This window comes from Ambystoma mexicanum, chromosome 13 (genome assembly GCF_040938575.1).
Source record: "Ambystoma mexicanum isolate Mex_15411 chromosome 13, UKY_AmexF1_1, whole genome shotgun sequence".
Classification (NCBI taxonomy): Eukaryota; Metazoa; Chordata; class Amphibia; order Caudata; family Ambystomatidae; genus Ambystoma; species Ambystoma mexicanum.
This window is the reverse complement of record NC_090938.1, coordinates 315887018-315913734: the sequence shown is the minus strand read 5'-3', so window position 1 is coordinate 315913734 and position 26717 is coordinate 315887018. Positions and strand designations below refer to the sequence as shown.

At 46.6% G+C, this 26717-nt stretch overlaps 1 protein-coding gene across 12 annotated transcripts in view; it reads right to left on the bottom strand.

Moving 5' to 3' along the window:
* Positions 1–26717, bottom strand: part of SDR39U1 (short chain dehydrogenase/reductase family 39U member 1) — a 2065420-nt gene that overhangs the window by 1006306 nt on the left and 1032397 nt on the right. The window lies entirely within an intron of this gene.

Sequence of the window (26717 nt, the reverse complement as noted above, 5' to 3'; positions counted from 1 at the left end):
CATGCCTTGGGGTCGACTAACAAAAACCTGGCAAGGTCCTGTGGGGTATAATCGCTTTTAAACATTTTATGTTATGGGAATTTGTAGAGCGCGGCATTCACCCGAGGACATCTTGTTGCTGACCAGAAAGGAGAGTGTAAAGAAAACAGACTCAGTTGCTGTCATGATGCCCGCTCCCGGGGAGCCGGTTCAAGCCCGGCGTCCCTGAAAGCGGACATCCAGTCCCCAAGGAAGGACCCAGCAACCCCATATAGGGGCCCTTTGGACAGTGTCCTGGTGCCTATGGCGCCAGGCTCATAAAAGACATCAGTCCTGGCGCCATAGGCACCAGGCTCATTATGGGAATGCTTGGGTGCACTTACCTGATGCAGACCATGCTGCAGGATCCCGGCCTCCTTGAGGCCTGAAAGGAACTACTTTACCTGTGGGACTAATTTACCATCCGGGCGTGGTCGGGGAAGGATACATACCTGATTGGAGGAAGGATACATACCTGGAACTTCTTCCAAGGCTACTTAAACCCCACCCGAACAGCCACACGTGCTTCGCGTTGTTCTGCATCTAGCAGCTGGACGCTCACCGTGTCTGCTCCTGCATCCTGACTTCTGCCACGCCTGCCAGCATCCTGGATCACCTGCAAAGGAAGAGAAGAAGAGAACAGAAGAAGGAAAAGTCCTTACCTGCTAAATCCGCATCCCGGAGACATCTCGCCGACAATCCTGAAAAGGAAGACTTTAATTTAAAAGCTCATCGCGTTGATCGCTGCAGCGCCGCATTCCACTCACCTTTACAGGGCGCCTCCATGTTCAGCAGCGATCATCCGGATTCGCAGTCACGCCCCAGCGCCTAAGGAGAAAAACACCAGAACAAAAGGTGAGAGAGAGAAGGGAATAAGGAAAGCTAAATCTCCATGTTAAGACTTACCTGTTGATTCATTCCCTCTTCATTTCGGGTCCGCGCCGTATCCTGGCATTTCCGGACCCCGGCCCCTAAGGGGAAAAAGAGACATCAGCGTTAATGAGCGAATGAAAAGACATTACCAAAAAACGCTCATTAAAGACTTACCTGATTTCTACAAGGATTTCACCTCTCATCTCGGGTCGGTGCCTGTTCCCAGGCATTCCGTACCCAGGCCCCTATGGGGAAAAAGACACTATCATTAGTACATTAATGCATGGACACAAGGGGAACCTCTTATCAAAAAACTTACCTGGAAGCCAAGCAAGTTTGGTTCTCACCAATCCGAAAATCCAGTGAAGTAACTGGATGCCAACGCGCCCCTGCATCAGAAGCAGGATGAGACGCTACGAGAAATCACAGAAGGGTTTCAAGGAGGGTGAGAGGAGAAAGTGGGAGGCCGATTGCATTACCCCGCAGACAGTTAATCCCCTATTTTCGCCTACAGAAGGATACTTCTGCGAGCCAGACGAGCCAGATTTGGGGGCCCGGTCCAGTCCGTCTTCCGAACCATGCGCATCACCTTAGAAGAGGTTACAGCAGCGCGAACCAGGCCAGCGCCTCGGTGAGAGTCTAGTGAGCCTAACAGTTGCAGAAAGATTAGAAAAGATAGGTTTTTAACGCACGACGAAAAGAAAAATTATCCTCACTTTCGCGTAAAACATACATAGGGTGTTTCAAGCTTTTGATGTAGCCACAGAGAAGGCAAGTCCACAACACGGGAGAGCTTCGTCTGGGGAATTTGAGAGAGGTTTGAGAGCGGAGAGCTCTAGATGGAGTATAAGGGGGAAATTTAGCCTGAAGATATTTAGTGCCCTTTGTAGAAGGCTTTATGCACAATACAGAGAGACTTGAACAACAGCCTCTTCTCAAACTTCAATAAATACGTGATGTGGGTAAGCGGCCACTTGCATGTTCTTTGTGCAGTAATAATAACAGATATATTCCTGTTCTTTCATGGAGGCCGAGGATAATGGAATTTTTTGTTGCTTTCTCATTCCATTCGTTACAGCTTTCACTACTCAAGTGAAGAACAGCTATTTTTCCAAACAGCTCTAGTAAATACGCTGCTGCATGTTAAACACTCGCTAACAAGAATTTGTGAAATACAATACATTTGGGTAAGTGGTCCCGTATGGAACTCCACTCATGCATCAACCACTATTTAATTTGAATTATTATTTCAAGTTAATTAAGCATCACCATCTACAATATCAAAGTGCGAGATGGAAACACATCGTGTATAATGCTTTCTAAGGCTAATCCATTTTGATTTTCAAACCTTCTGACACCTAGTTAGTACATTCATATGTCCTTAGAGAATGTTTAACTGCACAAATAATTATAAGCCAAAAACGTATATATGCATTTTCTGGCAAAAGGTCTAAATTGTTTTTCTACTTTTCTTTCTCCTTTTGTTTCTTATCAGAGTGGCATTTGTTCAAGCAAGATGTAAAGTTTATGTGGTTTATGTGTTTTAGATCACCGAATTTTGTTTATGAACAGTAGCACTATCTACTTTAGAGAGTATTTGCTAACAGATGTTTGTGCACAAGTTTTATTCAGGCGGACAATATGTTTAAATACATTGTAGGTGCCACGTATGTTTAATATGTATTAGAGCCCAAAATCAAAGTGGACAACTTGCATCAAAACTAGTGCAACTAAGTAGTGCACGCCCTAAGGAGGTCCTGTATGGGTCAAAACATGTGTCGGCACATGGCACTATAGAAGGAGGTACCCATGTTTATAGAATTCCTGGCACATGTCACTTTTGGCACATGGCACCATTGTAGGAGGCACATGTGACTTTCATGATTCGAGATAAGCTGTCTTTGATGTTTTGGTATACATGAACACTATTTTCACTCTTCTAGGGTGAGTCCCTTTCAAGTATAGGACTTGTGGACTTTGAAATAAATCTTGACACTGTTCATCATCAAACTTATTCGGTAGTCTGTATTCAGTACCATATCTGCAGAGGAGCATAGCGCGGCTCAAGGGAATATCTCAACCAATATTGTGTCAGGTGGATAGGTGTACCCATCTTTTCCCTCATATACCGCTGCCACACTCCATCCCCAACAATACTCTGTCTTCACATTTGACGATACTGTTCCGATATTAATGAAGATCTCAGCGCACTATAGACTAGGAACCCCAACTCACAGTACCTCTTCTCAAACGGAAGCCAGGACAGTTGACGAAGAATAGAAGACATGTGCGCACCATAGGGAGAGTGGGTGTCAGCTCTAGCAGCCATGTTTTGTAGTACCTGAAGTCGGCATAATAGATAGGCAGGTTGTGCCAAATAGAGCGCATTGCAGTAGTCAATGCCGCTCATTACCAAAGAAGAGACTACAGAAGCATGAAAATGTGCTGGGATATAAGGAAGAACCTTATGGGGGACCATCAGCTTAAAATGACCAGATTTTCAGATTGCTGATATCTGGTCGGACATTGATAAGGTGTTAGAAATGTTAACACCTAGATCCTTCACGGAGGAGACAGGAGAAGGAAAAGGACCCAAACTAGATGGCCAAAACTCAGAGGTCCAGTACCTTGAGGGATCAGTTGTACCCATAACCAGTACCTCAGTTTTATCAGCGTTTAAATTCAACTAACTCCTGGACATCCATTCAGCCACATCCTCCAAGCAGCCCTTAAGCCGAGTGGCAGTATCGGAGCAGGAGAGATCGAGCCGAAAGAGAACCGGTGTGTCATCGGCATAGGAGTAGCATAAGAAGCCATGAGACTGGATAATACCAAGAAGAGGTTCAATGTAAATGTTCAAAAGAATAGGGGATACTGCAGAGTCTTGAGCGACTCCACATGACAGAGGGGTAGGTTTGGATTTGAAAGGGGGCAAGGATACCGATTGGGATCGTCCGGAGAGGAAGGAGGTGAACCTATTGAGCACTGTGCCAGATAGACCAGCAGAGGAGAGGTGGGCAACCACAGTGGGTGGTCAAAATGTCAAAGGCAGCTTATAGATCTAAAAGAATCAGTGCTCCAACCCCACCCTGGTCCACCAGCCATGTAAGATCATCCACCACCGCCACAGGCAGTGACTCAGTTCCTCTACCAGGGTGAAACCCAGACTCAAAAGGATCGAAAAAGTGAGATGATTCTAGAAAAACGTCAAGAAGTGGGGAAATAAGAGATTCAAGCACCTTCATAGTGAACGGGAGAAGAGAAATGGGACGGAAATTTGAGAGGACTGCAGGGTCCAGAGACAGCTTCTTTAGTAGGTAAATCACTAGAGCGTGTTTTAGATTGTTAGGGATATGACCAACGCAAGGGAGTCATTAATTGCCAATGTGATCCAGGGCCAATGTTATCCTTCAGAATTGAAAGTGGAATAGGGTCCAAGGGGGAAGCAGATTTTAACCTATTTATTGCAGATCGTCGTACATCTTGTACAAGGAAAGTAGGAAATGAAGCCCAGCCTACTGAAGACCCCATGTAAACAGAAGACACCTTCGACCGGTCAACTGAAGAGCCTAGACTGTCAAGATTTTTGAAAGAATATTTTCCTCAAAAAAAGAAGACCGAGTCGTAGAGGTCTTGCGAGGATACCACTTTGCAAGTGATTTTAACCGGTGAGGATAGCGACTTTACCAGCTCAAAGAGAGCTTTAGGTTGGTGCATAGCAGCTGAGACTTTATCGCTGAAGCATTGTTTGGCCAGGAAAATAGCTACCTGGTAATTACTGAAGGCTTGACAGAACACGTTTTTATGGGCTTGATTATAATGAAGTCTCCATCATCTTTCCACCTGCCTACGGAGTAACTTTAACGCCTTTAAGTCTTTAGTGTACCAGGGTTCAAACAGACGAGCCCCAGCTGTACAGCGCTTCAACAGGGCAATGGAGTCAGCCACATTGCCAAAGGCCTGGGCTAAGGTGGTTACAGTGCAGGGATATGACTTGGCACAATGTGACTCAATTTGAGTACATAGTTGTTGACGAGAGGTAGAGCGCCAAGCAAGTTTCCAGAAGAACTGTGTTGGCCAGGTTTCAAAGCAGGGCATAGTAGGGATAGAGAATACAACTGCAAAGTGATTGGACCAAGTCAATGGGAACGCAGGAACAATGCTACAAACCTCTTTAGCAGCAAACACAAGATCTAAAGTGTTGCCAAGGTGGTGGGTTGGGTAGGTAACCTGTTGTGGGAGGCCTAAATCTGACATAGTGGTCCGCAATTGAGATATCGCGTGTTTGCTGGTTTTGGTGATTGGAAGGTTAAAATGACCAACCTTGAGTAGGTTAGAATGTTTTAATAGGAGTTCAGAAACAAAGGTGGGGAAATCAGTCAGAAAAGAGCAGTCATAGCTAGGGGTGCGATAAACCAGCAGCACAGTCAGAGACATGGAGGCAGAAACTGGGAGGCGCAGCAGTAAAGATTCAATTTTGAGGCTGTGGTCACTTTGTATGGAGGACATATTAAATATAGACTTGTAAATTACTGCAATCCCACCACCAGAGTGAGTCGACACTCAGTCCAGGTGGAGGATGCTGTAATTAGGAGGTAAATCCAACAATACAGAGGGGTTAGAGTGCTCAAATAGCCATGTTTCCGTGATGAAAAGAAGATCCGGGTGATAGTCATCCATCAAGTCATAGCAGTCATGGGCATGTGCAACTAGTGAGCGAGCATTTAATAGGAAACAATGCAAGAAGGAGGTCCTAGTATTGGACTGTTCAGCATTAGTTTGGCTAGCCTTAATCAAATTATTCGAGAGGATGGTATTAGAAGGGGCATGAGACAAAGGCTCACGCGATAGGTACCCAGAAGAGGAGGTATTGGTAGCAAAAGGAGGTGGCAAGCTCCATGGCCCGGACAGCACACGGATGAGCACCAACGGGCTAAACTTTGGCGCGACTTTGGCGCGTGAGGCTCTTGCCTGTTGCGCTCATCCGCTACGCTTCCAGAATACTCTGCAATTATGTAGGCACATTTCCCATTACCTGTGTCCCTCCCACTCAGGGGAATGAGCAGCGAAGACAGACTGCAATGCATGTCTGCAAGGGAAGCCAGGCAACTTCCTGCTGTGTCAGTACGGCAAATACAAGGAAAAGAAAAAGTACAATTTAAAAGCAATGTAATGCTAAAAGTATGCAGCGTCCAGTCGCCCGCCCACATGCAGCGGCGTACTGAAAGGAAATAAAATGAATACATTAGGTAAGTGGCTAAAGGTCAGCCCCCTCCAGACTGTCGGTCGCTGCCAGGGAAGGGATCAATGGACCACTCACTACTGCAGAAGTAATGAAAAGTTATCAGAGACCTCCTCAGGGGTAAAGCACAAGGACCAGGCGGTCGGACATCTGAATTTTACTCTGCCTACGGCCCCATAGTAGTCCCCCACTTATTGCAAGTGTGGGAAGAAGCCCTTACTGCCTCTTTGCTACCAGAGACACTTCGGGAAGCCATTATCACGTTCCTTCTCAAGCCGGGTAAGCCAGCGGACGAGTGTGGATCTGATAGACCGCTATCATTAATAAACGTTGATACGAAAATATTCGCAAAAATAATTGCAAATTGGCTCCTTCCTCTTATGCCACCCCTGATCATGCCGACCAGGCGGGGTTTATCCCAGGGAGTTTCATGGAGTTAAATGTACGCCGGTTGTTAAATACTATGTCTCGCCTTTCGCCAGAGGGCTCTCTAGTGGCGGTTACACTAGACACACAGAGGCCTTAGACATGGAGCACTATGGACTGGGGGCAAACATCATTGCTTACATCAAACTCCTATACACGCAGCCTACGGCTAGGGTCCTGGTCAACTCTCAACTTTCCAGACCTTTCCCCTTGGGGATTGGAACATGACAGGGCTGCACTCTCTCGCCCCCTACTGTTCGCAATGATCATTGAACCCATGGCAGATATGATTATGGAACGCCATAGAAGCAGGGGAATCCGACTGAGAAGACCACCAGAAATTATTTCCCTATATGCCAACGATGTCGTGTTATACGTCCGGGACTAACACACAAACCTTGATATGATGAGGGACAGTACGGAATTTGGCAGTCACTCTGGGTTTGTCATCAACTACTCCAAGTCTGAGGTTTTCCCCTTTATAGACAAAACGACTAAGCCCCTGGGTGAATACCATCTGCAATGGGCTCCTGATGGCATTAAATTCCTGGGGTCTGAATAGCCAGGCATCCCGCCTCTCTCCTCTCTCGAAATTATACGGCCCAGGAAGAGCACGTCCAGGATACAGTAAGGAGATAGAGTAAGGAGATGGAAGAACAACTGTCCCTAGCAGGTAGACTGGCATTAGTAAAAATGATCCTGCTGCCCAAACGCCTATGTTTGTTTGCCAATGTGGCCGGGCAAGGAATACTTCACCTTACTCCACCACTCTCTTGTTGTGATTTTTGTGGCACGCAGGCCCGGTCCGAAAAAAGTGGAAAGAACTAGCACAACCATACTCTAAGGAAGGATTCACAGCACCTCAGTTTGAAAATTATTGACTTGCTGCCCAAACACAATTCGCATCGTACTGGCAAGAATGTGAGGAATCCCCTCCACATGTTCGCCTTGAACACCTGGTAGCTGACAAATCAGATCTTAGCACCCTCCTTCTCACCACTACATACCCAGACAACTGCCCATTTGACCGGTCCAAAGCACTATTGCGGCCTGGCGGAGAATATTTCGCCTGACCGGCGTGATGCACCCCTACTGCAGGTCCCTCCCACTGTGGCAATTCTCTGGTTTAGAACCTGCTTGGAATGGTGCGATACATGCCAACTAGGAGGAAATTGGCTACACGAGACTAGAGGACTTGTTCCCGGGGGTGGGCGGAAGTCACCTTCTGAACATGCACACATGGAAACAGGGACATGCAGGTACCACAACTAAGATCCTACAATTCTATAGACTTGGGGCAGCAATATCCAAACTATGGAAATGTTCCCCTATTGAACCCAGAGCAGGAGCTTTTGGCTTATATAGCTAGGTCCAAGGGCTGTCGTAGAATACTAGCTACATTATACGCAATGATCTCAGACAAGGCAGGTAGGCAAACACCCTTGGCTAAAATACAATTGGGGGGGACTTACAAACTGTCATCTCAGACAAACAATGGGAAAGAAGGTGTTCTCTGAACCGAGACGGTATCGATGAAGCCAGGTTTCGGCTCATACAATATAAAATATTACAGACTACACTACAATCCCAGTAGGTTGAAGCGTGTATACCCAGACAACAATGGTAATTGCTACCGATGACACGTGGACGAGACGGGCCACATGCACATGTTCTGGGACTGCCATAGATTACATGAGTTTTGAAAATATTTGTTGGTGTCTCTCTCACAGATGGTGAATTTAACACTGCAGTGCTAGCCCAAGGGCGTCAGGTTTGGCCTCTGAGAGGGGGTCCCAGAGAGAAGAACCAGATCCCTCTTAAACATGGGCTGCATAGTGGCCAAACGATATATACTTAGAAGATGTAAGGATGCTGTGGCACTGACAGGGAAGGAGTGGTTAGCAGACCTAGTCTGGGTGGAAAATTGTGATGATGTTTATGTTACCATGCTACCAAATACATCCAAGCCAAAGGATATATGGTGCAGCTTTCGAACATACCTGGCCAGCCTTCTGGCCGCACCCGAAACCCTCTGAGGGCCGCCTACAGGGACTGAGCTGTGAGAAATATCCCTGTGCCACTGAGTTGTGTAAAGGTTGAGTGATGTTATGCATAATAAAATGTCAATCGGGCTTTCTGCTATGTCCTTTTTATTCTTTTTTGTGTCACGATCCCACTACCTCGCTGCAATGAATGTAAAGAATGTTAGCTCTCAGTTTGCATTTCCCTCATGTGAAACTGCTATATATATTCATGCCTGCCAAGAATAAATAAAGGTTTAAAAAAAGAAAGGGAAAAAAAAGGATGTAAAATGTGGTTTGAAGACAGAGACTGCAGTTTGCTTACCCTGCGGGCAGACGTGATGGCTAACAAGAAGGCAGTTTTAAGTGTTAGCATCCTCAAAGGACAACTGTAATGGCTCAAAAGGAGCCCACATGAGGTACTTTAACACTAAGTTCAAGTCCCACGTTGGTACGATAAAAGGAGGTGGTGGAAACAAATGTGTTCGTTCTTTTAGAAATCGTATGACAATCGGCACTTTACAGTACAATCCCTCATCATGAGATCTCTTAGAAATTGACAGCGCAGCTAAGTAGCCTTTGACTGTAGTCACTTGTAACCCTAAATAGGTCAAATGGAGCAAGAAAGAAAGAACAGTTGGAAGTTTGCATGCGAAAGGATCAACTTTCTTTTCCCTGCACCAGCTGCGAAAATTGTTCCAATGCCAGCGTTATAGGGATTTCATTGCTGGTCTTCTAGCCGAAAGCAAAACCTCCATCACATCTTTTGGAAGGTCCCAATGCTTGTATCTCACCCTCTCAGACACCAGGCATGAAGATTGAGAGTCCTGATCTCTGCATGAAGAATGCGATCTCCTCTTGCAAGAGTAGGTACTCTCTTTGGGGAAGATTAATTGAAGGGCAGATGGCCTTTTCCTGAAGGTCCGGGTACCAAGTTCTCCTGACCCAATCCGGAGCAATGAGGATTCACAAACTTCCTCAACCTCCTGATAACATGAGGAATGACGGGTACTGGTGGAAACGCATACAGCAGTGGAAACTCCCAGTCCACCATGAACACGTCCACTAGAGCTCCTCTTTGGGAACATTCCCTGGAGCAGAACTGTTAGCACTTCTGATTAACACTGGTCGCAAACCGATCAACTTGAGGCGTTCCCCAAAGGGCGAAGACCTCCTGTAGGACTTCCTGAGCTAGCTCCAACTAGCAAGAGATCCTGCTCTGCCTGCTCAGAGCACCCACTGCTGTGTTTTATTCTCCTGCTAAATGAACTGCCAGAAGAGAGATTCCTTTTCTCAGTGCCCAGAACCATAGCTGCATTGCCTCTCTGCGCAGGGGCAGTGACCCTACGCCCCATCTCTTGTCGAGGTAGTGCACAGCCACTGTATTGTCTGTCATTATCAGGACACATTTGTCCGGTATTGAGGGCAGGAAGGCCATCAGACCTAATCTGATTGCCCTCAGCTCCAAAAGGTTGATATGGAGTCTGGAAACTGATTGAGACCAGTGTCCGCTGACTGAAAGATCTTTCATGTGCGCTCCCCATCCTGTGAGGGAGGCGTCTGTCACAACTGTGATCTCCGATTATGGTTGCCAAAAGGGTTCTTCTTCTCATTATATTCTCCCGGCAAGCCCACCACAGAAGTTCCTTGGCGAACTTTGTCAGGACCTGAAGAAGCACTGTCATTCTGCCGGAGAATTGAGACCACTGGGTTCTGAGAGCCCACTGAAGGGACCTCATTCTCAGATGTGCTTCTGGCACCAGAAAATGTAGTATGCCACGAGGCATGTGAGAAACCTGAAGGTGTCTCACCCGCTAGTCCCCAGAGATCTGTCATCCAGATGGCCAGGACACGGCCATCTCTATTGGATCCAGTTTCTAGGGGTGGACCAGTGTGGAAGGATAACCTGGATGAGGGGTCTTGGGGGAGTGGAAGTAGGACACCGACGGGAGAGACACGCAACCCCCTTCCTTGTAACACCTTTCCCCATCCTACTCTGCAGGAAATTTAGAAGCTCTACCCCCTCCCCCTTTACTGACACAAACACTTTCTTACACCGTAACAGACAATGGACTAACACCAGAGCTGTTTATCTGACATGTCCCAACACATGGGTTAGGCAGAGTCAGGCAATTGACAACCACGCACACCTGACGGCCCTTTACCTTCCCCACAGGGATAAAAGGCGGAGCACAAGAGCATACTACGAGCAAGGCGGAGCGCACAAGGACACAGCTATACCAGACTGGCAGTTCAAGCGGAGGAGAAAGGCGGCGAGACCTAGAAGGATGACAAAGGGGGAACTGCCCTTACCCCTTTTCAACTCAGACCTACAAAGCCTCCAAAAGGGAAATCGTAAGACTGGGAGTCCCAGCTGGCGTGTGGAGGAACAGATGTCAACCGTGCACGGGTGCCTCTAGATTGATAACACAGGTGGGGAGGCACGCTGGCTACCGTGGTAACGTCCTTTACTCTAGAAGCAAGACAAGCCGACAGGTTTAATACAGGCAGTGAGTCGGAGGATGCTGATAAACTGAACTGTGTTGAGCCCAAGGGTGGTAGTGGCATTATTATATGAACGCAAGGAACTTGAGAAGAAAGAACTTGTGTGTGTTGAAAGTTTTGGGAAAAGCCCAGACAAGGGCCAGCTGCATAGTGGTCAGGTGCCGCAGGAGTGCTCATTCGAAGGACTCTCGCTGCCCCCCATTGTTTTGTGTCGAAACTGCTAGTACCAGATGGCCCTATGAAAGGGCAGCATAAGATGTCAGAGTGGTCCTACAAGGGTCACGTCAAATCCCTTGTACAATCGAAAGTCTGACCCATTGCCGAGAGAAAGCTAGGGGAAGAGAACCCTGCTTTCTGATGAAACTTAGCAATTCATCAACTGTGTTAGAAATTCATGAACTGTGTTAAAAAAGGCCGTAGTGAACCCGACGGAGAGAGGCCCATTTTGCAAAGAGGATCCAAGCCCGACAGAGGGTGGTCTTAGGGGCAAAGAGCAATCGCCAGAGGTGCAAGACCACCAAATGAACTTTTGTTTGTTGTTGTTTTGATCCAGCAGGCCTTCAAAGGCAAGAGACTTTGAGGAAAGACTTGACCCTTGAAGGTTCTGGTATCGTGAAATAGACTTGTGAACCCGTTGCTGGAGAGGCTCAGGAGTGTGCCGTGCTCAGGAGTCCCGCCTTGTCCCGTCCTAGAAACATGGGGAAGGGAGATCCCGCCATACCAACCTGACTTATCATTTTGTGAGCACTTCTTTCTTTTCTGGTGAACATTATCCCACACTCCTTTTGTAACTTAGTGGTAAGGATTGGCAATAGGTTTTTGAGTATAGGCCCTTTTTATATGACAAGACGCTACTAAAACTTCCTTATTATTTGATGGCCGTAGCTTGCTCCCATGTTAGCTTAGGTTTAGTTTAGGTGTTTTTCTCACCCCTGCATAAAGTTTAATAAACACCCTTGAACTGTGATCACTTGTGTCAGTCTTTACTATTGCCACCATGAGTTCCTTACAAGCCGAGCAAACCTCAGGAAGTCATAGGCCGGGAGATGGTGGGCACCCTGAAATCTTTGGACCACCATCTGCAAGAGATGTTGAGCCCTTAACTCAGGTGCAGGCTTTTCCTGAGGCTGAATCGAGGACTGCTCTAATAAATTGAAGCTTCTGTGACGGTGTCAAGTGGTACTTCTTGAAGTTCATGGAGAAGCCCAGCTCATGGAGGAAGTGGCAAGTTTGACTGAGGTGACTGAGACCGTTCCAGTGAAAAGGCCCTGATCAACCAGTCACCCAGTTAAGTGTAGATGTGAATCCCCTCCCTCCTTAGACGTGCTGCCACCACAGACATAAGCTTGGTGAAGGCCCTCAGCAGAGGTGAGCCCGAATAGCAGAAGCGGAAACTGATAATGAGAACCGCAAACAATGAACCTTGGGTACGTTCTGTGCTTCTGATGTATGGGCACATGAAAGTAAGCATCCTGTAGGTCCAATAACACCAACTAATTATGGATTCAAAGGATCTGCGAAAGAGTTACCATCTTGAACTTGTTCTTCCTGAGGAACTTGTTCAAGCATCTCAAGTCAAAGATGGGTCGCACTTCTCCGTCCTTCTTGGGGATTAGGAAATAGGGGGAGTACCACCCTGGATTCTCTCTGCTGCACGCACCAGCTCTATTGCACCTTTCTCCAACAGGATGAGAATCTCCTGTTGGATGAGTGGATCTAGATCCAGTGAAGATCGGACTCTGGGGGTGCAATCTAGGAGTTTTCTTAAGAACAGGAGACAGTGAGAGGGCGCTAGAGGGCCATCCAAAGTGGCGGCTTCCCAGTGAGCTCCATGTAGCTCCCAATTAATCCTGACAAATCGTCGGTCCTGTGGTGCACATTCCACCTGCCACGGCCACCAACGCCTGCACGAGACACTGGCACAACCTGAGCTCATTATTTCATCATATGGCCGCTAATTGATTCATCAAAGATCCGGCTGACAAGGTCCCCCCCGCCCGCACAGACTCGTGGCCTTCGCTAATGGCGCAGTGAGTGCCTGGGGAGAGAGGAGCTTGCCGCGGGGCGGGCCGGTGCTGAAAGCGCAGCCGGCGAGCACCAGGCGGTACCTACCAGGAGCTCTGGGGCTGCAGCGAGGAGGCACTGATACACGCGCGGCCCCGATGCCCGAGGAGGCAAGAGAGAGCTCCTGGTACTGCGGCGGCCCAACGTGGGGAGAGGAAGTGGCGCCATTTCACCTGGGCGGACCCCAGACAACAAGGTATGAGCGCTCCGCTATATGCGCGGCTCCACGGGCGTTCGGCGGGCTCTCCAGCCGAACCGGTTCTCCCGTGTGATACGTATAACAATAACAGGCGCGTGAGCGCCCGCTACTCCAGCCAACTTGGCCCCGCTCACTGGGGGAATTCTAGCCATGCATAAGTCCTCCACGACCATCAGGAAGACGTGGAGCGCAACTCATCGGCCCTCTGGCAATAAAAAGACACGCTTCTGAAGTGCCCCAAAGCAACGCGCACAGTTACCTGAACATTACGAATTACGCAGCCCCTCTATAGCCTGCCAGACAGAGTGGCTGTGAGGGAGCAACAAGATCACATCGTACAACCCCCAACAGCAAGCTGAACCCCTACACAGACAGTCGCGGTTGATCCCAACACCAGGCATCAACCTTAAACACCAGAACCAAGGTGACTATACCCGAACACCTTCTTTGCCAGAAGGCACCACGATGCACCCTTGTGTGGTCTGATCCCCAGACAAGCACCATCCCGTCATCGCCTGCGGGGACTGACTCCACGTGCACCCTGATCCATCTGCGTGTGCTCAATACCTGCCTGCAACTGAGTGGTTGCCCTGCACCGCGGTCGGCGCAGACCCGCTGCCTGAGAGAAAGGCAGCGCACACAGGTTTTCTGCAAGGTGTGATGCTGCCACCAGCAACAACAAGCATACCGCACGGAAGAGGCGGAGCGCTCGTCCCAACAGCTCCCATTTAATCCGCACGCCCACCCGTGCTGACAAGGCACGTAATCGCTACCCTACCTCCCCTCAACATGGAGACCGCAAGGATAAACAGCGAAATAGTCTCATAACCGGCTTAACCCTCACAAGCAACGCAGGGTGGGGTTCCTGCCCTAGGTACAGCACGACAGAATCCCGCAAAGCTCAATCTCACAGCCTCACAGCCCACCCATAGCAACAAGAGAAACCGCCATACGCTGGTGCTCACGTCCAGCTAATACGCTCAATTTTGTAGCGGGCCACTGCCCGAGTGCAAAAGGTGCTCATCTCGGTGCTGAAAATGGGGAAAACCGACAAATCCCAAAGGAAACTGAACTTTAAAGCCAGTTCCTCCTCCAAAGCGTCTAATCCCAACAGCAGACCGCAATCACCTACACAGGAGGCCTCCAACATGGAGGAAGAAACGCAAAACATTGACATCAGAGAAATCCTACTGGCCCTGAAGGCTGGAATTGGAGGCCTAAGCAGCAAATTAGACACACTTTCCTCGAAAGTCGATCAACTCCAACATCGGCTGGACAAGCATGCACACAAGTTAGACGCAGTTGAACAGCGAGTGTCAGACCTGGATGATGGTGCAACGTGCCTGACCTCCAGGGTATCCTCATTGGAAGCACAAATGAAAGCAGTGTGCGCCAAAAATGAAGACTTAGAGGGGCGCTCTCGTAGAAATAACATCAGAATAGTCGGGGCCTGAGTGCAACAGTTTAGGATTAAAATGGAAGTACACGTCGAAAAGATCTGTATGGAACTATTCGGAGCTGAGATCCTCTCCCAGCTGTTTGTCATCGAAAGAGCACACAGGGTCCCCAACGTGAGACCAATCCCAGGGGCTAATCCACGTCCGATTATAGCAAAGCTGTTAAACTACAAAGACCGTGATGCGATACTCAGGGCGGCTAGGAAAAAAGGAGACCTCCAATACGTGGGAGATCATATTCAATTCTTTCCGGACTTCTCCCAAGCAGTCCAGGCGCAGAGACGATCATACGCAGCTGTCAAACGGCGATTGCAAGACAATCAAATACTGTATTCAATAGTCTTCCCTGCGAAACTTCACACCCAGCACGAGGGTAAAACCCAATTCTTCAATACACCAGAGGAAACCAGTGACTATCTAGACCGTGCCGGCTGCAGACCCGCCTCGAACAACGGGAGACCACAAAGGAGAGACCGGATGAGAAGGGACCCGCCATAAACCGCTCTATAGACAATAGCCAAAGGCATTGTGTTACCACCATCACTATGAAACAACCACCACAGAACATGCATTCTATAAAGGAAGGGAGCCCATTTTCCTCTTGGAAGGCTACTAACGCCCCGAGCGCAGCAATGTTGACTGTTTTGTTTAGAAAGGAAAGTTCATTAAGGGCAAGTTGGGGATTGCCCACGCAGGGGAGGGAAGATTACACGAAGACGCCATCGACTGCTCATCCACGCACCATCATGTCCACACTACAGAACTCCATTGCGACGAAGTTAAACTCCAACACATCCTTGCACGCGCCTAGGTTCCAACCGAAACCTGCCGACCACGTCACGTCCACCTCCAATCATCCACCCATCTGCCAGTAATACTGTTTAAAATTGCCACCTGGAGCATCCTGGGTGGCAACCAACCAGCAAAAACCAGGAGAATCCTCCAATACCTCCAAAGACACAAAATCAACGTGGCCATGCTACAAGAGACCCACCTCCTTCCAACCTCGGAACAACACTGGGCCAAGTCCTGGGGGTGTCATAGGTACTTCTCATCCTATGCAAGAGGAGTCGCAATCCTCCTCGACAAGAGAGTTAATTTCAGCCTGATCGACTCGAAGAAAGACCTGCTGGTGAGAGGGATCCTAGCGAGAAAAGTAGTCCTAGTAAAATCATATGCCCCAAACGCTGACGGACCGAATAACTTCAACTGGATGATGACACAGCTGGGAAGAATCAACTCGACGACCATCATCTGGGGAGCAGAACTCAACACACCAATAGACCCCGGAACTGATAAATCCCATAACACAGCCAGCAAGCCATCCAAGGCGAGCCTTCAAGTCAAGGAGATCTGCCATGCATTCGATCTAACTGACACGTGGAGACACTCCAACCGTGACGCAAGAGAGTATACCTTTCATTCAGCCGTCCACAATACCACCTCCCGTATAGACTACATTCTGGCATCAGCCCACCGTCCATTCAGCTGGGGAGCGAGTCAAATCCTCCCACGCTCCTTATCGGACCACTCAATGGTGACACTCAAGCTCACGCTATCCGGCGCTGCAGCAACGGGTCTCAATTGGAGATTCAAGCCTGGGTCACTGGCTGACTGTGTTCGCAGCAGAACTGCGACAGGAAATCTCTGCATTTTTAGAGATAAATCAGAATTCTGTGAGCTCAGCTGGCACCATATGGGAAACACTAAAGTGCTACATTCGGGGTGTATGCATGGGAAAAGAGAGCGGAATATTAAAACTGATTCGCCGCGAGCTGGCCAGTAGTAAACAGCGCCTGAAGGGTCTTGAGCTCAAATGCATCACCTCCACCGATCCACAAACCCAAGCTAACTTAAAGGAAGAACTGCTAAAGTTTAAAGAAACGGCTGAGCGCGAACTGAAATTCCTAGGGCACAGACACCGGATCCGTCAATACGGAGAGGGTCAGAAACCAGGTGCAATGCTGGCCCGCCTATTAACAATTGACCAAAAACCCACCCGCGTGGAACGCATCAAAGATACACATGCAACCCTAGACTACACAGGGGAAGAAATAGTCAGCGTGTTCCGTAACTTCTACCAAGACTTGTATAGTTCCAAAGGCAGCATAAACCCTGAGTCAGTGCAAGACTTCCTCAACAACACCGAACTGTACTGGGTAGACAATGATCTACGTGAACCTCTAAACACGCCTATAACACAGGAAGAAATTCTAGAAGCAATCAAACACCTCCCAAACACCAAAGCACCAGGCCCCGACAGGTTTACAGGGGAATTTTACAAAGCCTACGCGGCCACCATTGCCCCCCTCTTGCTTCAAGTGTATGAAGAATCTATAGATCAAGGGAGCCTCCCACCCACACTGCGCGAAGCCAATGTGATAGTACTACACAAAGACGGCAAACCTCCAGAAGACTGCGCATCATACAGACCGATTTCCTTGATCAACCTGGACAACAAGATTTTGGCCAAAATTCTAGTGTCACGCTTGCTCCCCCTCATGCCAGCACTGGCACTCGGCGATCAAGCCGGATTTATCCCAGGGCGCAGCACGACCTACGGCATTGGAAGGTTATTCAGCGTTATAGAAGCCCTCGATCCAACACAACAGGCAATAGCTGTACTACTTGACGCCGAGAAGGCATTCGATTCAGTTGAATGGCCCTACATTTTCACAACGCTAAGACAAATGGGGCTGGGAAATTTCTTTATTAAAATGGTATCGCTGCTATACAGTGACCCACGGTCCAACATTACCCTAGGAAACACTAGATCCTCAAGCATCAAACTAGAACGCTGGACTAGGCAAGACTGCCCCCTTTCAGCAAAGTGTGGAGTACCTCACTACCTGCACTCCTAACTCGTGGTTATTTTGAGAAAAGTGTATGTCAAGGTAAGTAAATAAATAAAACCACAATTTACATTTGGCGTGGCGTTTTTGCAGTTGATTAAAACTTTTGGAACTCTAAGAACTATTCGGCTCTCAGTTATCTAATGATTGAAATGTAACTTGTGGTTTTATTTATTTACTTCCCTTGACATACACTTTTCTCAAAATAACCTTGAGTTAGGAGCGCAGATAGTGAGGTACTCTGCACTTTGCTGTCTTTACTTTAGGACGGGGTGCCGAGAAATTACCCTTCTATGGCCCACTACTGCAGCAAACTTTGAGATTAACACTTACCAAAACCACAGTATATGCTTTTGAGCTTGTGCGCAGCTACCAGATTTGAGGCTAATTTCTCGAACTTTTCCCCTGCCCCCTTTCAGCTCTCATCTTTGCCTTAGTGATGGAACCCTAGCCTCCAGACTAAGATCCCACCAACTGCAGAGAGGTCTTACGCTAGGACCCCATAGAATAGTGGTCTCCCTCTATGCTGACGATGTCATGCTATTTGTCAGTGATCCCCAAACTAACCTCAACCCAGTGATGAGGGAAGTGATTAAGTTTGGTCATATGTCTGGCCTCAAAACTAATCAATCGAAATCAGTAATATTAACTCTGACCCCAAACACCATTAAGTTCGCAGACGATCACAGCTTTAAGTGGGAAAACACAAAGGTCCGGTACCTAGGTATCTATATGTCCCTCAGCCACAATGATATATATAAAAGACAACTACGAGACAATGCTAAGCTCCCTGCCAGAACGGGTTCACAGATGGAAGTCACTCCCTCTAACACTGTGGGGTAGAACCTCACTGACTAAAATGGTTATCCTCCCCAAACTCCGCTACTTATTTACAAATATATCATTGCTTCTGCCGAAATCCTTGCTCCAAAAAGTCAAAAATCTCATTCTGGAACTACTGTGGGCGGGGAAACCAGCACGGATAGCATACACAACATCAACACTACCAAACTCAGGCGGCGGCCTTGCGCTCCCAGATATAGAAAAAATACTACTGGGCAGCCTAAGCACAATGTCTAAGTCACTGGTACACAATAGACTTCGTCCGCCCACATGTACAGGTAGAGTGAGCCCTGACATCCCCCAACTTGCTGAGAGCTGTCATCAGTCACATCCCGGTGCCACACAATACGCTGAACACTGTCTTATCCACTTATGCAATCTGGAAAAAGATTGCATGGAAATAAAACGTAAACATAAGATTCTCTCCCATACTACCAATTAAATTAATTCCCGGCATTCCCCTTACAACTGAAAGTATTTCTTGTCTGGCTAGACAAAGGAGGCACCACCTCCCTTGATATATTCCTTTACTTTAGGCTACGCCACACCCTACAAGCCCAGTTCCCATCGTTCCCCAAACAGCCACCGACATGGGACATACTACACAACAGAATTCTGGCTAAAGGCGAGGGGAGACTAGTGTCACTGTTATACAAGTCCCTGCTAACAGACACGGTAACGTTGGATCCCCGGGAGAAGTTAAAATGGGAAACAGCCATCCAGGATACAATACCTGTAGAGGATTGGGCCTACATCCTCCGCCAGACCCAGAAAGTTGCGATAAACACCCGCCTTAAACAAATCCACTTCAACTTCATGCACCAAACCTATCACACCCCAGTCAGAAAACACAGACACCACCCAGAGCTGTCGGCACAATGCGAAAGATGTAATGCTGCAAATGCAGATTTTTTTCTACCTTGCCTGGAACTGCCCCGAGATACATCGATTCTGGACCAATGTTTTACAGACAACAGCCGACATATTAGGAGAGGAGGAGACCCCGCTCCCGCTGGGAGCCCTCCTCGGATTGATCAAGTATCTACAGCCCGCAACATGTAAACTAGCAGCCCTTCTCATGGTGCTGGCACGAAGGAGGATTGCTCGGTTCCCACACTCGAAACCTGGAAAAAGACATTATGTACTGTCAAGACATGGACACTGAATTCATAAGGACACTACCACTGCACGCACGCCCCCCCCCCTGACATCTGGGGGCCATACATAGCATATCTGCTAAACAGTGCTGAAACCTCAGATTCAGAAACTCAAGCTACATAAACGCATAGGGAGGAACAGTGGGGCCCAGCAAAACCACAGGTGGCAGACCGAATTAGTGAGGGCAAGTAAATAATACCATGACTATTGAGTCGGGCGTCAGGGGTGGGGGAAACTTGAGCAGGGATGTATGCAAGTTATAACTGTTATGACTGCATGTTCGTATATGCAAACTCCAAAAATAATGTATTTAAAAAGAAAAAAAGAGAACAGGAGACAGTAGCTGTTGTCTACCGATTGTAGCTCCCATGCATCCAAAGTTGTACCTCGCTAACTCCGGAGATGTTGCAATAGCCTGCCTCCTACCACTGATTTGTGGGTGAGGGAGTCATGGCATCTTTACCATCCTGAATCAGATTTCAAAATACATCCCTCTCCTCACATTCTGGTATATGATCTTCTCCTAGGTCAGCCACTCCCCAAAGGGTGTGAGTATATTTCGCAGAACATTGGTAGCATTATCAGATTTCAGTGCCATACTGCCTGCACTGAACATATTCTTTCATATAGCATCAACCTTTCTATCAACCTTGTCAGCAGGAGTGGAAGGATAAGCTGATGCTCTAGATGATGCTGTCACAGCTTGAAACCCCAGACATTCTGGTGTTGGGTGCCTGTTGGGGGAGGGTGGATATATAGAAGCTGTTCTATATTGCTTTGTCAATCGTTTGTTAACTTTTGGAATAGAACTCGACTTCATCTAATTCTCCATCACTCTGTGCCTCAAAGCCGTGTGGAAAGGTAACACTGCTTCTTGTACTGCACAGCTGTCGAGTATATCAGTAAGGTAATCTTTTTCAATTATTGCAGCTGGTTTAGACCATCCTATATACTCTGAGACTTTACTGATCACTAACCTAAAAGAAGGGCCTGAATAGCCCACCATCTCTGGATTTTACAAATCCGTCTCAGGTGAAGTCTCTCAACTGCTAGTCTCGTTCAGGGTCTTACCAGATTCTTCATCTTTGATTCCTGAAAAATAAGCTCTTCTGGTACATTGGGAGTCCCAAATGCATACTCAAATGGAGCTTGGTCCTCCTCTTCCTTGAAAATAGACCACATGGATTTAAAGAAATCCGGTCTAGGCAGTGGTTTGAATGACTTTGCAGAGTCAATTGAGGTCTTAGTAGGCATCGAAGGCACTGAATGTACCGATGGCTTCAACGACTTTAAAGACGCAGATGGTGAATGTCTCGATGCCTTTAACTTAATTACATGCCTCGACGGTTCGGGTGAATCTCTTGACAGCTTCGACAAATTAGGAGAAAGCCTTGAGACCAGAGTGGAAGCCCCTGAACATTTTGCCGTCGAGGAGGAAGATGATGATTTCACTTTGTGCGTCGCGGAAGGATCCTTTGATTTGTGTCAAGGAACCTCTTTACCAGGGCTCTTAGGCACGCGGGAAGGAGATGCATCAGACTCCCTGCCGGTCTTTCAAGACGTGAAGAGAGGGGCACCCAGAGAAGCAGCACTCTTAAAAATGTCAAGCATTTTCAGGCAGAAATCTTCCCATTCCACAGGAGTCAATGTCATTTTCGGAAAGGGGAATCTGTCGGAAGAGGAGGGAGAAGTCAACCAAGACCTATGGCCTTGACCGCCATGACTGGCATGAGCAACAGTCAAAAAACTGGATGGCTTAGCCCGAGACACCATCAGCAGACTTGGTGCGTATCTGTGATGGATATTTTTGCCTTGCAATCAGTACACCACTTAAACCCAGTCTTCGGTGTCGTGGACATGTTGAGTAGATGGTGAATTGACTGCTTTGAACAAACGCGTTACTTGAAATTTCACTAAGGCGATGTAGCTCCAAAGCATGCTAGCATGCAGAAAAAAACAGAACTGCAGTAACGGTCACAGCACGTGATTAATTTACCAGCATCAACGTCACAGCTGAGGACAGTACATGGGCCATGACTCTACATTGTTCGACTATGAAAAACAATTCTGAAGCAAGCTGCAAGCAGACTTGGATAGATCAAAGATGAGGCATACGTGGGAGAACACATTCCATTTAAATAGCGATTTACCGATATGCATTACTTTAAGCTTCGCTGGACACATCAGCATGCATCACATCAGGACCCCACGCAATACAGATTTTACCTTCTCTTACACCCTTCTACGAGCTTGTACCTGCCATGTGTAGTCTGGGAATACTGCCACCTGTTACTGCCGCAGACATGACCTTCTTTTGGGCATGTGTCGCATCAAATCTATCTTTGTAGTAAGTACCTTAGCTAGTATCGCGCAAGGGGGTGCCACTGGAGGTGATCTTGTGGTTAGTGCTCTATGGGCTGTTTCTACCACAAATCCCTGTGATAACCTACTCAGTCCCACCGCTTAAAACATGTGTTCTACCTAGTTAGTGGGGATGTCCCTTTCCTCCACATCTGGCAGTCCTATATTCTGCAGGTTATTTCTCCTAGCCCTGCTTTCCGCATCTTCATGTCCAAAAATCTAGTACAATCCTGAAGGTCTTTCATCTAATCCTGTAATGCAGCAGTCGATGCAGCCATTTCTGCTATGGTATTACCATGTTCTGTTAGTGTGTCAGAGAGATTGCAGAGGTCCAGGCGTAAAAGTGACACATCTACTCTTACTTCATCTAATTTCACCTCCAAAGATGTAGGCAGTGCCGCTATTGCATACAACACTGCCCACTCAGATCCACCTTGTTGCGCAATATGTTCTTTTTGCCGCCGACTCCCTTGCAGAAAAGTAGGTGTCCTGGAGGTTGCTCCCTCCTTTGTAAACCAGTCAATGTGTATCTATTTATGCACCTCACACATACTGTGTGCAGTACAGCTCCACGCAGCAACGTGTTCTTTTCAGGACATCCTTCAAACACCCAGTACTGCGTTTCGTGATACCACTTAAATCCATCTGCCAAGATGCCTTGGTACTTTCACTATGTTGATCTGTTCTTTTCAGGGGATCCTGCAGGCCCCAATAATGTGTGCAGTGATACCATTTAGAGCTGTCTGCCAATATGCCTCAGTACTTATACTATGTTGATCATCAGACTTCCAGCATCACCAATCTCTGACCCCAACCTGTACCTCTGCTATGTTGATTGGACGCTGAATGATCCCATTCCCAAGAATCAGCACGTTGGTGGTGGGGGAATAGGGGGTGAGCCCCATTCAGGTCCTCTCCTTACAGTGCCATTGCCTGTTCAGTCCCACAGAACCTGCAGGCGTTCTTTCGATCCGTGTCAGCATCGCTGATGTGCATCAGGTTGCTGGGGCAGCCACTTTAATTTTGCTGCCTGGTAGCCTCTCCAGCCATGGGGGTGGGAGGGCTCTCCGTAAACAGTCCAGCACTGTCTCCATAGGCAGCCCTGCTTTTAACCAACCAGAATGGACGTTCTTCGCCGGTTCCCCTCCTTCTGGTCGTCTATATTGACATCGGCAACTTCTGTAATCTGGTTTAGTCAATGTCGGATCTTGGGCAGTACGTGAGCCAAGCACTGTTACACCTGCTCACTTCGGCATCCAAGTTATGCTCCCAGCTAGCTACTATAATTTTTAATCAGACTGTGGCAGTACGTTTCTAACGGCTTGGTGTGCACCTTTCATGTACTTTAAGGCCATCAAGCAGGAGTGTGATAGTACTTTAAACAGAGAATGTCATGTTGTCTCAGGAGAGTTACTTTACCTTTTAATAGTATAGATTTAGGTTTCAGTCTCCAGTTAGGCCAACAGTCAAACGGCCATGGAGGCTGAAATTCCCTTGACGAGGCAAAAAAGATGCGCATTGGTATGGAACCCACACAACACATCCTAAGCATTTGCCCCAGTCCTACAGGCCTTTTAGAAAAATACTGCATGTTACCGTCCAATCCTGCTGTTTTCATTTTGGTGTCATGTGACTGAAACAGGATCACATGTCAGCATTATAAAAATACAGGGTGTGTTGATAGATGCTGAAAGTTGCTACAGGTACGATCCTGAGGTGGAAGGCGCTAGAGCCCTAAAATAGAAAATAGAAAGGGAGGCTGTGTGCACCAAAAGTCCATAGACCACCCGTAGGGTCTATCGTATGTGATAAGGAAATGAAAAAGGGTTGGGTCATTGGTTGTCAACGCTCTACCCTGCAGTTTATATCAAATCAAATGTTGGGTACAAGTTCAATATTGACTGTTATAGATAGAATTATAACGGCCATCAATGAGATGATATGGTAATCGTATTTTGATTCTAATGGTCCATTATACAATGTTGCTCAGCCGACAAGTGTTTCGACCCCATCTGGGTCACCCCCAACGCTGTTTTAGTATAAACATTGCCCAAAAAATCAACAGAATCAATTGAACATAAAACATGTTTTCCTCATGTGAGACAGTAATCCGAGATCCACGTCAAATTAACCAAGTAGTGCACAAAATAACAGAAATCAGTCAAAGTTCATACCCATTTGCAAATGTCAGGATAGAGGTATTAGCGAAGTGGGCAAGAACAAAAACAAGAACATAGGTATTGTTATCTACAGAACAGAAAAACATTTGTACGTCATAACAAAATTAGACAAATAAGTGATGTTCCCAAAACCAAGAAATACTGTATTCTTAAATGGATCAGCCTAATACTGATAAAATAAAAGATGGGGTCAAGGTGCATGCACCTTTTTTTAACCAAACACAGCCTGAAAACCAACTAAAGAGAACCAGAAAATAAAAAGACTAACAGGAAATAAATCTGTTCAATAGTGAATGGATTAATTGTTAGGGAAGAACAAGGGTGATAGAAGACTAGTAGGAAACCATTTGTCCCGCACCCATAAGGGTAAATAAAGAATGGAAGGCATGTAAAAATGCTCACCAGGTTAATCAATATTCAAATCCTAAATACGAAAAAAGAAGTGCAATTAGTGAATTTACTCATTATAAAACCCCAAGGTCTAAACCAAAGATTGAGTAATAAATTACCACGTACCCAATTCTCACTCCGCAAGGAGTAAAATAACAGGTATAAATTGGCTGTTCAAAAGCAAATTGTCCGAAAATGTTATTCAAGAAACTTCCAAGTCAACATCTGTATGGAAAGAAAATCAGGAGAAGTCTACGTTGTAGTATAAAGTGCCAATAGGACATTGCCCAATACCCAGAAAATTGCGGCGTAAGCCAACCGTTGTACAAAAGGTGGAGATCTTACCCTATATCGTGACTCTAATAGGCTTCAACAATTGCTATAGAGACAATGGTCAAGTATCAAAAGATTCGGGCTAAATCCCTACAAAGATAAAACAAGAGCAAATCTGTGTGAATATATCACAGTGAGAGATCTGATGTAAAGGCAACGTATGCAGTTCTACTTACCTAAGCTCAGTGTTATGAGAACCAATGCAAACCGGCGTTCTGCACGCGAGAACTAATGCCAGAGCCACTATTATTGTCAAGTGAAGCTGCATCATGAGCTTGTGACGTCATGTGTGCCGAGAGACGGTGCGCGCAGCGTCACACACCATGTACGTGACATCATTTGTTTACAAATCAGACTCACATTTGTATCTGAATGCGCGGTCGCAACTGTGGGGAATAATGCGATCAAGTAATCTTAGAAATCAGTTAATTAACCGTGAGATGCACAGTGCAAAAATATAAGGGTAAAACATTTATCCTCAATGATAAATTCCATTTAACAGCGATTGCACGCAAGTCAAAGATAAGTAGATTGGATGAATAAGGATTACTGATCAAATATTATAGATAGTAAATGCAAAAATCATGTTGCAAGTAGCAAGCACCTTGTTTATCAGTGGTTCCCATGGTACAATAAATAGTGAGAACCGCACGTGACCAGAGTGATGAATGATTTAGTGTCCAAACAAGTTCAATTAAGAGTGTGAGGAGACCAAATGTTGTTAAGGAATATATCGTAGGCGATTAAGTGATATGAGATACAGAGTCACTAAAGCATGAGAATATAAATTTTCAACTCCTAAAACTGAAACTGGCATTGTCTGTAGGAAGATATTTAGGGTGTGCTTGGCAACGAGGATGGGTGCACGATATCCCCAACCGATAATTGCTGCATGAGTTAAAAAATATCTATACAATGAGAGAAATTGATATACAAAGACTATAACACCAGATAGAACCTGTATACATGATTTTAGCTCGGAAAACACTAATTTCATGATCCATATTTAAGCTCCTTTGAATACAGCGTAGAAAACAAATACAATTGCTCTCCATTTGTCTAAGTTTTCATTTTAAATCACCACCCCTTTTTTCCTCTTTTGGCTTTCATTAAGCCAACAAATTTGATTTCTGATTTGTTAGCGAGTTGGTGAAATTTCTGCCAATGTACTGAAAGCGCTACTAATTGGTCCTGGCTGCTGAGACTGGAGAGAGGTTCTCAAATTCGAATTCTGAGCTGCCAGATGGTACTGCCCACATAAATCACGTCACATGCACAAATCAAGGCATATACTACGTGTGCAGTTCTGCAGTTGATGAAATCCTTGATTGTGATTGAGGTACCAAATGCAACTGAGAAATTGATACAATCCTTATGTGCAAACCTGCACATCGTACAAGTGCCACATTTGTGGAAACCAACCTTGGATTTGAGCCAATTGCTGCTAGTTGCTCCCATCCGTTTGCTGGTATCCAAATGTGAAGGACAGAGGTAATTTTTAATGGTGCATGCTGTGGTGTACACAAATTTGGGTTGGTGTGATAGAAAAGGACATAAATCTTTATCCAAACGTAGTATATCACAGTTTTTGGAAACCAATTTGTAAAGTAGTCATGTATCTGATGAGTATTTGGTAATGATGCTCAATCTGTGAGCTTGTTTGGGTTTACTTGTACGTGTGATACATAGGCTGGCTCTATCTGAGCCTTTGTACTTGACAAGAGCTTGTTCAATAGTCTTAGGTTGATAGCCTCTGTTCAAAAACAGATCTTTAAGTAAAGCACATACCTAATTG